Raw genomic sequence first — 14,941 nt, forward strand, 5'->3', positions numbered from 1 at the left:
CATCAAAACGAGCAAATAAAACTGGTGTTTTTACACGTATTTCAATGGGACAATTATTTAGTGGTGTGCGCCCTTCGAAGGGCCTAGGAGTAAAACCGTGCTTTTCAGAGATTCAGCCAAAATTGAAATGGCTTTTGATTAAATTGCAGTTTTTTCGATTTAAATAGATAGTTTATATGTTAGTGAATATATTTAATGCGTTTTAGATGCAAATTGCGCTAAGATTATTCTCCCAGAGGCCTTCAAAGTTCAAGAAATTGCCACAAATTGTGTGAAAACAAGATATCTAGGATTAAAAGCAATTTGGGCTTAAGGTGACAAATCGGTGCGTGCGTGCCGTTTAAAGCTGCCAAATCTTGGTTTTATATGGGCGGGGGGGTGATTGTTATAAATCATTAACAGTAGACCCATGCAATTGTGAAACGTGATTTACTCTCATTTAAAACCGAATTTCATCAGATGGAAGGTCAAAAACTATCTAGAGAATTGGAATTTAATGCAAATATAGAAGAGTAAGCATGAATGGTCAAAATGTTGAAAATTTGCCTATTTTCGGAATCCACCATGTAACTTTGAAGGGAATTTCTCTTGAAGTGAATGTCACAGAGCAATTCTGTTTCGAGCGTTTTACTCAAAACATTTTATATTTCAAGAAAAAGATAAAAGAATTAAATTTTATGAACATCAGAAACCCTTCGAAGGGCCTAGGAGTAAAACCGTGCTTTTCAGAGATTCAGCCAAAATTGAAATGGCTTTTGATTAAATTGCAGTTTTTCGATTTAAATAGATAGTTTATATGTTAGTGAATATATTTAATGCGTTTTAGATGCAAATTGCGCTAAGATTATTCCCCAGAGGCCTTCAAAGTTCAAGAAATTGCCACAAATTGTGTGAAAACAAGATTTCTTGGATTTAAAGCAATTTGGGCTTAAGGTGACAAATCGGTGCGTGCCGTTTAAAGCTGCCAAATCTTGGTTTTATATGGGCGGGGGGGTGATTGTTATAAATCATTAACAGTAGACCCATGCAATTGTGAAACGTGATTTACTCTCATTTAAAACCGAATTTCATCAGATGGAAGGTCAAAAACTATCTAGAGAATTGGAATTTAATGCAAATATAGAAGAGTAAGCATGAATGGTCAAAATGTTGAAAATTTGCCTATTTTCGGAATCCACCATGTAACTTTGAAAGGGAATTTCTCTTGAAGTGAATGTCACAGAGCAATTCTGTTTCGAGCGTTTTACTCAAAACATTTTATATTTCAAGAAAAAGATAAAAGAATTAAATTTTATGAACATCAGAAACCCTTCGGTGAAGGGCCTAGGAGTAAAACCGTGCTTTTCAGAGATTCAGCCAAAATTGAAATGGCTTTTGATTAAATTGCAGTTTTTTCGATTTAAATAGATAGTTTATATGTGAGTGAATATATTTAATGCGTTTTAGATGCAAATTGCGCTAAGATTATTCCCCAGAGGCCTTCAAAGTTCAAGAAATTGCCACAAATTGTGTGAAAACAAGATTTCTTGGATTTAAAGCAATTTGGGCTTAAGGTGACAAATCGGTGCGTGCCGTTTAAAGCTGCCAAATCTTGGTTTTATATGGGCGGGGGGGTGATTGTTATAAATCATTAACAGTAGACCCATGCAATTGTGAAACGTGATTTACTCTCATTTAAAACCGAATTTCATCAGATGGAAGGTCAAAAACTATCTAGAGAATTGGAATTTAATGCAAATATAGAAGAGTAAGCATGAATGGTCAAAATGTTGAAAATTTGCCTATTTTCGGAATCCACCATGTAACTTTGAAAGGGAATTTCTCTTGAAGTGAATGTCACAGAGCAATTCTGTTTCGAGCGTTTTACTCAAAACATTTTATATTTCAAGAAAAAGATAAAAGAATTAAATTTTATGAACATCAGAAACCCTTGAAGGGAGCACACCACTAAATCAATGCGCCATTTGTGCAACCCTACTGAGTTCCGGTAAAATACAGAAAGTTTTTGAGGTATAATGGGCTGCTCTTTGGACTAATAATCAGAAAGAGTAGCGAATGATAGCTTAAATAAAAGTGTAAAGCCTGTGCATGAATTTGAATCACTAAAAAAGTCGCATTTTTATAATTATCGAGAAAATAGGTCCGCGTACTAAAAAATGGGCAGAAACGGGTTTACAGTCATGAGAGCATGTCAAAAACAGTGAGGGCGCTGTTTAGCGGCTCCTACCGGGAAAACGAGACGGAAGACTACCCATACATTGAAACATATGTTAAACTTTCATCGATTTGCAATCGACTGGTTATCCTTAAATTTCTCAGAATGTGCCGAAAAGGCATCAAAACGAGCAAATAAAACTGGTGTTTTTACACGTATTTCAATGGGACAATTATTTAGTGGTGTGCGCCCTTCGAAGTGCTTTTCAGAGATTCAGCCAAAATTGAAATGGCTTTTGATTAAATTGCAGTTTTTTCGATTTAAATAGATAGTTTATATGTTAGTGAATATATTTAATGCGTTTTAGATGCAAATTGCGCTAAGATTATTCTCCCAGAGGCCTTCAAAGTTCAAGAAATTGCCACAAATTGTGTGAAAACAAGATTTCTTGGATTTAAAGCAATTTGGGCTTAAGGTGACAAATCGGTGCGTGCCGTTTAAAGCTGCCAAATCTTGGTTTTATATGGGCGGGGGGGTGATTGTTATAAATCATTAACAGTAGACCCATGCAATTGTGAAACGTGATTTACTCTCATTTAAAACCGAATTTCATCAGATGGAAGGTCAAAAACTATCTAGAGAATTGGAATTTAATGCAAATATAGAAGAGTAAGCATGAATGGTCAAAATGTTGAAAATTTGCCTATTTTCGGAATCCACCATGTAACTTTGAAAGGGAATTTCTCTTGAAGTGAATGTCACAGAGCAATTCTGTTTCGAGCGTTTTACTCAAAACATTTTATATTTCAAGAAAAAGATAAAAGAATTAAATTTTATGAACATCAGAAACCCTTGAAGGGAGCACACCACTAAATCAATGCGCCATTTGTGCAACCCTACTGAGTTCCGGTAAAATACAGAAAGTTTTTGAGGTATAATGGGCTGCTCTTTGGACTAATAATCAGAAAGAGTAGCGAATGATAGCTTAAATAAAAGTGTAAAGCCTGTGCATGAATTTGAATCACTAAAAAAGTCGCATTTTTATAATTATCGAGAAAATAGGTCCGCGTATTAAAAATGGGCAGAAACGGGTTTACAGTCATGAGAGCATGTCAAAAACAGTGAGGGCGCTGTTTAGCGGCTCCTACCGGGAAAACGAGACGGAAGACTACCCATACATTGAAACATATGTTAAACTTTCATCGATTTCCAATCGACTGGTTATCCTTAAATTTCTCAGAATGTGCCGAAAAGGCATCAAAACGAGCAAATAAAACTGGTGTTTTTACACGTATTTCAATGGGACAATTATTTAGTGGTGTGCGCCCTTCGAAGGGCCTAGGAGTAAAACCGTGCTTTTCAGAGATTCAGCCAAAATTGAAATGGCTTTTGATTAAATTGCAGTTTTTTCGATTTAAATAGATAGTTTATATGTTAGTGAATATATTTAATGCGTTTTAGATGCAAATTGCGCTAAGATTATTCCCCAGAGGCCTTCAAAGTTCAAGAAATTGCCACAAATTGTGTGAAAACAAGATTTCTTGGATTTAAAGCAATTTGGGCTTAAGGTGACAAATCGGTGCGTGCGTGCCGTTTAAAGCTGCCAAATCTTGGTTTTATATGGGCGGGGGGTGATTGTTATAAATCATTAACAGTAGACCCATGCAATTGTGAAACGTGATTTACTCTCATTTAAAACCGAATTTCATCAGATGGAAGGTCAAAAACTATCTAGAGAATTGGAATTTAATGCAAATATAGAAGAGTAAGCATGAATGGTCAAAATGTTGAAAATTTGCCTATTTTCGGAATCCACCATGTAACTTTGAAAGGAATTTCTCTTGAAGTGAATGTCACAGAGCTATTCTGTTTCGAGCGTTTTACTCAAAACATTTTATATTTCAAGAAAAGATAAAAGAATTAAATTTTATGAACATCAGAAACCCTTCGAAGGGCCTAGGAGTAAAACCGTGCTTTTCAGAGATTCAGCCAAAATTGAAATGGCTTTTGATTAAATTGCAGTTTTTTCGATTTAAATAGATAGTTTATATGTTAGTGAATATATTTAATGCGTTTTAGATGCAAATTGCGCTAAGATTATTACCCCAGAGGCCTTCAAAGTTCAAGCAATTGCCACAAATTGTGTGAAAACAAGATCTCTTGGATTTAAAGCAATTTGGGCTTAAGGTGACAAATCGGTGCGTGCGTGCCGTTTAAAGCTGCCAAATCTTGGTTTTATATGGGCGGGGGGGTGATTGTTATAAATCATTAACAGTAGACCCATGCAATTGTGAAACGTGATTTACTCTCATTTAAAACCGAATTTCATCAGATGGAAGGTCAAAAACTATCTAGAGAATTGGAATTTAATGCAAATATAGAAGAGTAAGCATGAATGGTCAAAATGTTGAAAATTTGCCTATTTTCGGAATCCACCATGTAACTTTGAAAGGAATTTCTCTTGAAGTGAATGTCACAGAGCAATTCTGTTTCGAGCGTTTTACTCAAAACATTTTATATTTCAAGAAAAAGATAAAAGAATTAAATTTTATGAACATCAGAAACCCTTCGAAGGGCCTAGGAGTAAAACCGTGCTTTTCAGAGATTCAGCCAAAATTGAAATGGCTTTTGATTAAATTGCAGTTTTTCGATTTAAATAGATAGTTTATATGTTAGTGAATATATTTAATGCGTTTTAGATGCAAATTGCGCTAAGATTATTCCCCAGAGGCCTTCAAAGTTCAAGAAATTGCCACAAATTGTGTGAAAACAAGATTTCTTGGATTTAAAGCAATTTGGGCTTAAGGTGACAAATCGGTGCGTGCCGTTTAAAGCTGCCAAATCTTGGTTTTATATGGGCGGGGGGGGGGTGATTGTTATAAATCATTAACAGTAGACCCATGCAATTGTGAAACGTGATTTACTCTCATTTAAAACCGAATTTCATCAGATGGAAGGTCAAAAACTATCTAGAGAATTGGAATTTAATGCAAATATAGAAGAGTAAGCATGAATGGTCAAAATGTTGAAAATTTGCCTATTTTCGAATCCACCATGTAACTTTGAAAGGGAATTTCTCTTGAAGTGAATGTCACAGAGCAATTCTGTTTCGAGCGTTTTACTCAAAACATTTTATATTTCAAGAAAAAGATAAAAGAATTAAATTTTATGAACATCAGAAACCCTTGAAGGGAGCACACCACTAAATCAATGCGCCATTTGTGCAACCCTACTGAGTTCCGGTAAAATACAGAAAGTTTTGAGGTATAATGGGCTGCTCTTTGGACTAATAATCAGAAAGAGTAGCGAATGATAGCTTAAATAAAAGTGTAAAGCCTGTGCATGAATTTGAATCACTAAAAAGTCGCATTTTATAATTATCGAGAAAATAGGTCCGCGTATTAAAAAATGGGCAGAAACGGGTTTACAGTCATGAGAGCATGTCAAAAACAGTGAGGGCGCTGTTTAGCGGCTCCTACCGGGAAAACGAGACGGAAGACTACCCATACATTGAAACATATGTTAAACTTTCATCGATTTGCAATCGACTGGTTATCCTTAAATTTCTCAGAATGTGCCGAAAAGGCATCAAAACGAGCAAATAAAACTGGTGTTTTTACACGTATTTCAATGGGACAATTATTTAGTGGTGTGCGCCCTTCGAAGTGCTTTTCAGAGATTCAGCCAAAATTGAAATGGCTTTTGATTAAATTGCAGTTTTTTCGATTTAAATAGATAGTTTATATGTTAGTGAATATATTTAATGCGTTTTAGATGCAAATTGCGCTAAGATTATTCCCCAGAGGCCTTCAAAGTTCAAGAAATTGCCACAAATTGTGTGAAAACAAGATTTCTTGGATTTAAAGCAATTTGGGCTTAAGGTGACAAATCGGTGCGTGCCGTTTAAAGCTGCCAAATCTTGGTTTTATATGGGCGGGGGGGGTGATTGTTATAAATCATTAACAGTAGACCCATGCAATTGTGAAACGTGATTTACTCTCATTTAAAACCGAATTTCATCAGATGGAAGGTCAAAAACTATCTAGAGAATTGGAATTTAATGCAAATATAGAAGAGTAAGCATGAATGGTCAAAATGTTGAAAATTTGCCTATTTTCGGAATCCACCATGTAACTTTGAAAGGGAATTTCTCTTGAAGTGAATGTCACAGAGCAATTCTGTTTCGAGCGTTTTACTCAAAACATTTTATATTTCAAGAAAAAGATAAAAGAATTAAATTTTATGAACATCAGAAACCCTTGAAGGGAGCACACCACTAAATCAATGCGCCATTTGTGCAACCCTACTGAGTTCCGGTAAAATACAGAAAGTTTTTGAGGTATAATGGGCTGCTCTTTGGACTAATAATCAGAAAGAGTAGCGAATGATAGCTTAAATAAAAGTGTAAAGCCTGTGCATGAATTTGAATCACTAAAAAGTCGCATTTTTATAATTATCGAGAAAATAGGTCCGCGTATTAAAAAATGGGCAGAAACGGGTTTACAGTCATGAGAGCATGTCAAAAACAGTGAGGGCGCTGTTTAGCGGCTCCTACCGGGAAAACGAGACGGAAGACTACCCATACATTGAAACATATGTTAAACTTTCATCGATTTCCAATCGACTGGTTATCCTTAAATTTCTCAGAATGTGCCGAAAAGGCATCAAAACGAGCAAATAAAACTGGTGTTTTTACACGTATTTCAATGGGACAATTATTTAGTGGTGTGCGCCCTTCGAAGGGCCTAGGAGTAAAACCGTGCTTTTCAGAGATTCAGCCAAAATTGAAATGGCTTTTGATTAAATTGCAGTTGTTTCGATTGAAGTAGATAGTTTATATGTTAGTGAATATATTTAATGCGTTTTAGATGCAAATTGCGCTAAGATTATTCCCCCAGATGCCTTCAAAGTTCAAGAAATTGCCACAAATTGTGTGAAAACAAGATTTCTTGGATTTAAAGCAATTTGGGCTTGAGGTGACAAATCGGTGCGTGCGTGCCGTTTAAAGCTGCCAAATCTTGGTTTTATATGGGCGGGGGGTGATTGTTATAAATCATTAACAGTAGACCCATGCAATTGTGAAACGTGATTTACTCTCATTTAAAACCGAATTTCATCAGATGGAAGGTCAAAAACTATCTAGAGAATTGGAATTTAATGCAAATATAGAAGAGTAAGCATGAATGGTCAAAATGTTGAAAATTTGCCTATTTTCGAATCCACCATGTAACTTTGAAAGGAATTTCTCTTGAAGTGAATGTCACAGAGCAATTCTGTTTCGAGCGTTTTACTCAAAACATTTTATATTTCAAGAAAAAGATAAAAGAATTAAATTTTATGAACATCAGAAACCCTTCGAAGGGCCTAGGAGTAAAACCGTGCTTTTCAGAGATTCAGCCAAAATTGAAATGGCTTTTGATTAAATTGCAGTTTTGTCGAGTTAAATAGATAGTTTATATGTTAGTGAATATATTTAATGCGTTTTAGATGCAAATTGCGCTAAGATTATTACCACTGAGGCCTACAAAGTTCAAGAAATTGCCACTAATTGTGTGAAAACAAGATTTCTTGGATTTAAAGCAATTTGGGCTTAAGGTGACAAATCGGTGCGTGCCGTTTAAAGCTGCCAAATCTTGGTTTTATATGGGCGGGGGGGTGATTGTTATAAATCATTAACAGTAGACCCATGCAATTGTGAAACGTGATTTACTCTCATTTAAAACCGAATTTCATCAGATGGAAGGTCAAAAACTATCTAGAGAATTGGAATTTAATGCAAATATAGAAGAGTAAGCATGAATGGTCAAAATGTTGAAAATTTGCCTATTTTCGGAATCCACCATGTAACTTTGAAAGGGAATTTCTCTTGAAGTGAATGTCACAGAGCAATTCTGTTTCGAGCGTTTTACTCAAAACATTTTATATTTCAAGAAAAAGATAAAAGAATTAAATTTTATGAACATCAGAAACCCTTCGAAGGGCCTAGGAGTAAAACCGTGCTTTTCAGAGATTCAGCCAAAATTGAAATGGCTTTTGATTAAATTGCAGTTTTTTCGATTTAAATAGATAGTTTATATGTTAGTGAATATATTTAATGCGTTTTAGATGCAAATTGCGCTAAGATTATTCCCCAGAGGCCTTCAAAGTTCAAGAAATTGCCACAAATTGTGTGAAAACAAGATTTCTTGGATTTAAAGCAATTTGGGCTTAAGGTGACAAATCGGTGCGTGCCGTTTAAAGCTGCCAAATCTTGGTTTTATATGGGCGGGGGGTGATTGTTATAAATCATTAACAGTAGACCCATGCAATTGTGAAACGTGATTTACTCTCATTTAAAACCGAATTTCATCAGATGGAAGGTCAAAAACTATCTAGAGAATTGGAATTTAATGCAAATATAGAAGAGTAAGCATGAATGGTCAAAATGTTGAAAATTTGCCTATTTTCGGAATCCACCATGTAACTTTGAAAGGGAATTTCTCTTGAAGTGAATGTCACAGAGCAATTCTGTTTCGAGCGTTTTACTCAAAACATTTTATATTTCAAGAAAAAGATAAAAGAATTAAATTTTATGAACATCAGAAACCCTTGAAGGGAGCACACCACTAAATCAATGCGCCATTTGTGCAACCCTACTGAGTTCCGGTAAAATACAGAAAGTTTTTGAGGTATAATGGGCTGCTCTTTGGACTAATAATCAGAAAGAGTAGCGAATGATAGCTTAAATAAAAGTGTAAAGCCTGTGCATGAATTTGAATCACTAAAAAGTCGCATTTTATAATTATCGAGAAAATAGGTCCGCGTATTAAAAATGGGCAGAAACGGGTTTACAGTCATGAGAGCATGTCAAAAACAGTGAGGGCGCTGTTTAGCGGCTCCTACCGGGAAAACGAGACGGAAGACTACCCATACATTGAAACATATGTTAAACTTTCATCGATTTGCAATCGACTGGTTATCCTTAAATTTCTCAGAATGTGCCGAAAAGGCATCAAAACGAGCAAATAAAACTGGTGTTTTTACACGTATTTCAATGGGACAATTATTTAGTGGTGTGCGCCCTTCGAAGTGCTTTTCAGAGATTCAGCCAAAATTGAAATGGCTTTTGATTAAATTGCAGTTTGTTCGATTTAAATAGATAGTTTATATGTTAGTGAATATATTTAATGCGTTTTAGATGCAAATTGCGCTAAGATTATTCACCCAGAGGCCTTCAAAGTTCAAGAAATTGCCACAAATTGTGTGAAAACAAGATTTCTTGGATTTAAAGCAATTTGGGCTTAAGGTGACAAATCGGTGCGTGCCGTTTAAAGCTGCCAAATCTTGGTTTTATATGGGCGGGGGGGGTGATTGTTATAAATCATTAACAGTAGACCCATGCAATTGTGAAACGTGATTTACTCTCATTTAAAACCGAATTTCATCAGATGGAAGGTCAAAAACTATCTAGAGAATTGGAATTTAATGCAAATATAGAAGAGTAAGCATGAATGGTCAAAATGTTGAAAATTTGCCTATTTTCGGAATCCACCATGTAACTTTGAAAGGGAATTTCTCTTGAAGTGAATGTCACAGAGCAATTCTGTTTCGAGCGTTTTACTCAAAACATTTTATATTTCAAGAAAAAGATAAAAGAATTAAATTTTATGAACATCAGAAACCCTTGAAGGGAGCACACCACTAAATCAATGCGCCATTTGTGCAACCCTACTGAGTTCCGGTAAAATACAGAAAGTTTTTGAGGTATAATGGGCTGCTCTTTGGACTAATAATCAGAAAGAGTAGCGAATGATAGCTTAAATAAAAGTGTAAAGCCTGTGCATGAATTTGAATCACTAAAAAGTCGCATTTTATAATTATCGAGAAAATAGGTCCGCGTATTAAAAATGGGCAGAAACGGGTTTACAGTCATGAGAGCATGTCAAAAACAGTGAGGGCGCTGTTTAGCGGCTCCTACCGGGAAAACGAGACGGAAGACTACCCATACATTGAAACATATGTTAAACTTTCATCGATTTCCAATCGACTGGTTATCCTTAAATTTCTCAGAATGTGCCGAAAAGGCATCAAAACGAGCAAATAAAACTGGTGTTTTTACACGTATTTCAATGGGACAATTATTTAGTGGTGTGCGCCCTTCGAAGGGCCTAGGAGTAAAACCGTGCTTTTCAGAGATTCAGCCAAAATTGAAATGGCTTTTGATTAAATTGCAGTTTTTCGATTTAAATAGATAGTTTATATGTTAGTGAATATATTTAATGCGTTTTAGATGCAAATTGCGCTAAGATTATTCCCCAGAGGCCTTCAAAGTTCAAGAAATTGCCACAAATTGTGTGAAAACAAGATTTCTTGGATTTAAAGCAATTTGGGCTTAAGGTGACAAATCGGTGCGTGCGTGCCGTTTAAAGCTGCCAAATCTTGGTTTTATATGGGCGGGGGGGGGTGATTGTTATAAATCATTAACAGTAGACCCATGCAATTGTGAAACGTGATTTACTCTCATTTAAAACCGAATTTCATCAGATGGAAGGTCAAAAACTATCTAGAGAATTGGAATTTAATGCAAATATAGAAGAGTAAGCATGAATGGTCAAAATGTTGAAAATTTGCCTATTTTCGGAATCCACCATGTAACTTTGAAAGGAATTTCTCTTGAAGTGAATGTCACAGAGCAATTCTGTTTCGAGCGTTTTACTCAAAACATTTTATATTTCAAGAAAAAGATAAAAGAATTAAATTTTATGAACATCAGAAACCCTTGAAGGGAGCACACCACTAAATCAATGCGCCATTTGTGCAACCCTACTGAGTTCCGGTAAAATACAGAAAGTTTTTGAGGTATAATGGGCTGCTCTTTGGACTAATAATCAGAAAGAGTAGCGAATGATAGCTTAAATAAAAGTGTAAAGCCTGTGCATGAATTTGAATCACTAAAAAGTCGCATTTTTATAATTATCGAGAAAATAGGTCCGCGTATTAAAAAATGGGCAGAAACGGGTTTACAGTCATGAGAGCATGTCAAAAACAGTGAGGGCGCTGTTTAGCGGCTCCTACCGGGAAAACGAGACGGAAGACTACCCATACATTGAAACATATGTTAAACTTTCATCGATTTCCAATCGACTGGTTATCCTTAAATTTCTCAGAATGTGCCGAAAAGGCATCAAAACGAGCAAATAAAACTGGTGTTTTTACACGTATTTCAATGGGACAATTATTTAGTGGTGTGCGCCCTCCACAGCCTCATCCCCCCACTTTTCTCAAAAAAAGTTGAGATTTTTATATCACTGGAAAGCTCTGGCTACATAATGTTTATGTACAAAAAATTTCTTGCAGATTAATTCGCAAAGATATCGTGCAATTTGAATTTGCACCAGAACGAAATTACATGGACTGTGTAATCTTACTATAAATAGGGGAATGTTGTATGTATCTATGTATCTATGTATGTATGCTATAAAGGCTCCGTCAGTTTCGATTCAAATGTCGCCAAATTCACACGGGAAATCGAGGAATAGACGACAATGTGTTTAAAGTTTATTTGGTTGAAAACGGTCAAGTATTGGCCTCAAAATAAGTAAAAAAGTGAGTTTTTCGGGCAAATTTATAGCGGTAGTTTGTTTACGGCCACGCGTCCACATGTCTAGCATAAACCGCGCCGTTAGCGCGTCGGCGTACACGACGCGAGTTGCTTGACTTGCATCGGGTGCGGCGTGCGCATAGCCAACTTGCGCACGGGTTTATGGTGATACGGGATAATGGGATAACGGGATTAGGCCTACGAAGACATAAATATCGTAAGGGTACGGGAGGAGAAAAAGAAAAGAAAGAAGGACACAAAATGGTGGTAGGCCTACTTTGGATGGATTATAGGTCCTACGGGTACGGGGTTGTGGTTTAGGGTACGGGATGGGGTTACTAGATTACCAAGATGATTCGGAAGGAATGAGGAATTTTCAATGAGTCTACCTGTACAGTAATTACTCCTGTTTGAGTGAACGCTTCCATTTACTCATCTAGCGGGAACCCTCGCGAAGCGCGGGTGTCCCGCTAGTACACATAATCATGCATAACTCGCAAACGCAAAATCGGAATCAACTGAAATTTTGGGAATAAGCTTTTTGCGTGGATATCTACTGAAAAATGACATAAAAAGAGGATGCTAGGATCACGAAATACTCCTTTAATTATTTCACAACAATATTTGATTTTATCAGGGAAGTGCCCTGACTTTATTGGTGGCGTTGTACTCTTTGTTCATTCATCATTATTGTTGATATTATTAAAGTCAGAAAATGGCAAGTAGAAGTTGTTGAAAGTTATTTTAAAGGAGAAAATTAGAAATAAAAATAAAATAATTAATTATTTTGAGATTTTTAATTTTGGACGCAGGCGTAAATAGAAAACTAATAATCAAGTGCGAAGAGCCTAACACGGGTCTATATTTCTGAACTTCAGTGAAGTTCAGGTATGTTTCCAAGCCTCACAACCCTGTTTCTCATTCAATTTGCAGAGCAATCAGCTGTCTGCAAACGGTCTGCTAAAAATCACTTGCCCTCTCCCTCTCAGCTAGCTTGCCAAAAATCGCTTGTCACCCTCTTGCCCCACCAAAAATCACTTGCCCCCTCCTCCCAGCCGGAGGATGAGTGCACAAATTTTTGTCCCCCTTTGCACATATGCCACTTTTTTGTGATCCCAATTTGCATGCGCGTATTTGGGGGGGGGCTTTAGGCGCCAGCCCCCAGGGTAAAAAATGGGGCGGCCAAAATGAAGGGCGGCGGAAGAAGAAGGTGGCAAAAACAAAGGGGCGGCAAAAAGAATCTATATAAATAAAAGGAAGCGAGATGCTTTCACTTTCAGCTCTGATTTATTCGTACATTGATCGGGTACATATTGCCATTAAACCATCTGACGTTCATTTTTGCAAAACTATTCAATCACTATGGAAATAACAAAAAAAATTGGCGGTTGCTAGGCCGTTGAGGTCAGTAACCTTATGGGTCAGGTCATGACAGCAAACGCGTCAAATGTCAGCGGTCTCCAACATGCGCGGTAAGTGGCGAGTCACGCACCTGCGCGTACACGGCACATTGGTTTCACGCGCATTGCGGCGCATGGTATGGACGCACTTAATGTTGGCTTACCGCGCGTAGGCCTACTTATATGTACGCGACTGACTGCTTCTCTGAGACAGTGGCGGATCCAGGAATTGGGAAGGGGGGACACTCGAAGTTTTTGCCCCCACCTTTAACTTTTTGAATGGCCACGAAGCACCATTGTCCCCTCAGAATTGGTAACTCGATCAAGGCAAAGGCCTTTTTCGGGGGATCAATGGGTGTAAGCTGATGAAAAGGGGGGTCATTGGGTGACAGATTTGCAAAAAAGTCCACTTTTCAGAGGGAATGTTAAAATGTAGCCAACAGAGTCATTCAACTGTTCAGTATAGCCCAAAATGGTTCAATGTTAAGGGTGGTGAGCCCAATTTAGTGGAACTTGAAAGTCCACATTTTGGAAATTCTGCGGCCCCCGCAAATAAATCCTGGCTATAATGTAGGCCTAGCTTTTAAAAACAAAGGCTCGCTTAAAATGTATTGCTGCAACTTTTAAACATGTTGCTGACGTGTTTTATACCCGAAATTGAAACGTTTTCTAGCAACCTCTTCTATGTTTTATGTTTGTTGGGATAAAGTTAAAATCAACCATTTTGTCACGAGCTGTTTCAAAAGAAATCTGAGGGATTGAGTGAGTAACAACATTATCACAGGTCTGGATATTCACTTAAAGCAATATTATAACATTATCATACAAAATAGATTAGCAATTCTTTGACATAAAATGTTAGTTTTACTGTCAGAATATATCCCTTTTATTTTTGAGCGAACAACTACGGCAAAGCAAAGTAAATTGAATTTACAACCAGCGCCAGATGTCGCCAATACGTACCACTCCTTCGGTCATGTTATGGTACGACCCTTTGTTGTGTAGATCACCGTCCCTGCACGCCGTGTGTACTGTGTGTTATGAACATCGGCCCGGGTGTGCGTTAGACTAATAATTCCATCGTAATAATAAGACGCCGGTTCCGGCGCTTTATTCAAAATCTCGGATTTTGACAAAACTACAGCACCTAGAGTCTTGAATTTTGCAGGGTATATTGGTTTAATAAAGTACAATATAATCGTGTAAAAAGTGAATTTAAAAAATCAGTGAGGGCGTCCTCCTCAGCAAATGTTATAATATGGCTTTAAAGTTTAGCTTCTTTAATATGACAGGAGCTAACATATGATTACCAAGCTAACACGATCATTACTATACTGGATGAATAATCCCGGGGAATAATCTACACCAAGACACCATGATTATCATCACCGTTTACCATGTTTACTAACCACTCCCGTTTACTAACCGCTCCCAGACCCGCCCGCTAGTTAGTAAATAAAAAAAGGGCGGAAAAATTTGATAAAGCATAAAAATTTGTGAAAAAATGGTACTATACATCAAAATGTGTTGCTTTTAGGGCGCTAGCGCCTGAAACCTTTTTTTTTTTTTTTTTTTTGCTCTTCACTTTTTCCCGGGACTTTTTCAAACGACCGAGAAAAAAATTGGGTCAACCTTTTCGGGCTGTTGAGGAAGGGGCGGTAAATTGAATTTTCTTCAGCCCCCCGGGGTTGGGGCGGCCACGGTACGCCATTGGAATTTGCAAACCTTAAATGGTCTTGGTATATAATGCGAGCAGGAAAATTTACATAAAGTATTCCATACTACTTTAGAGCGTTTTATTTAAAA

The sequence above is a fragment of the Amphiura filiformis genome, chromosome 17, assembly GCF_039555335.1.
Source record: "Amphiura filiformis chromosome 17, Afil_fr2py, whole genome shotgun sequence".
Lineage (NCBI taxonomy): Eukaryota > Metazoa > Echinodermata > Ophiuroidea > Amphilepidida > Amphiuridae > Amphiura > Amphiura filiformis.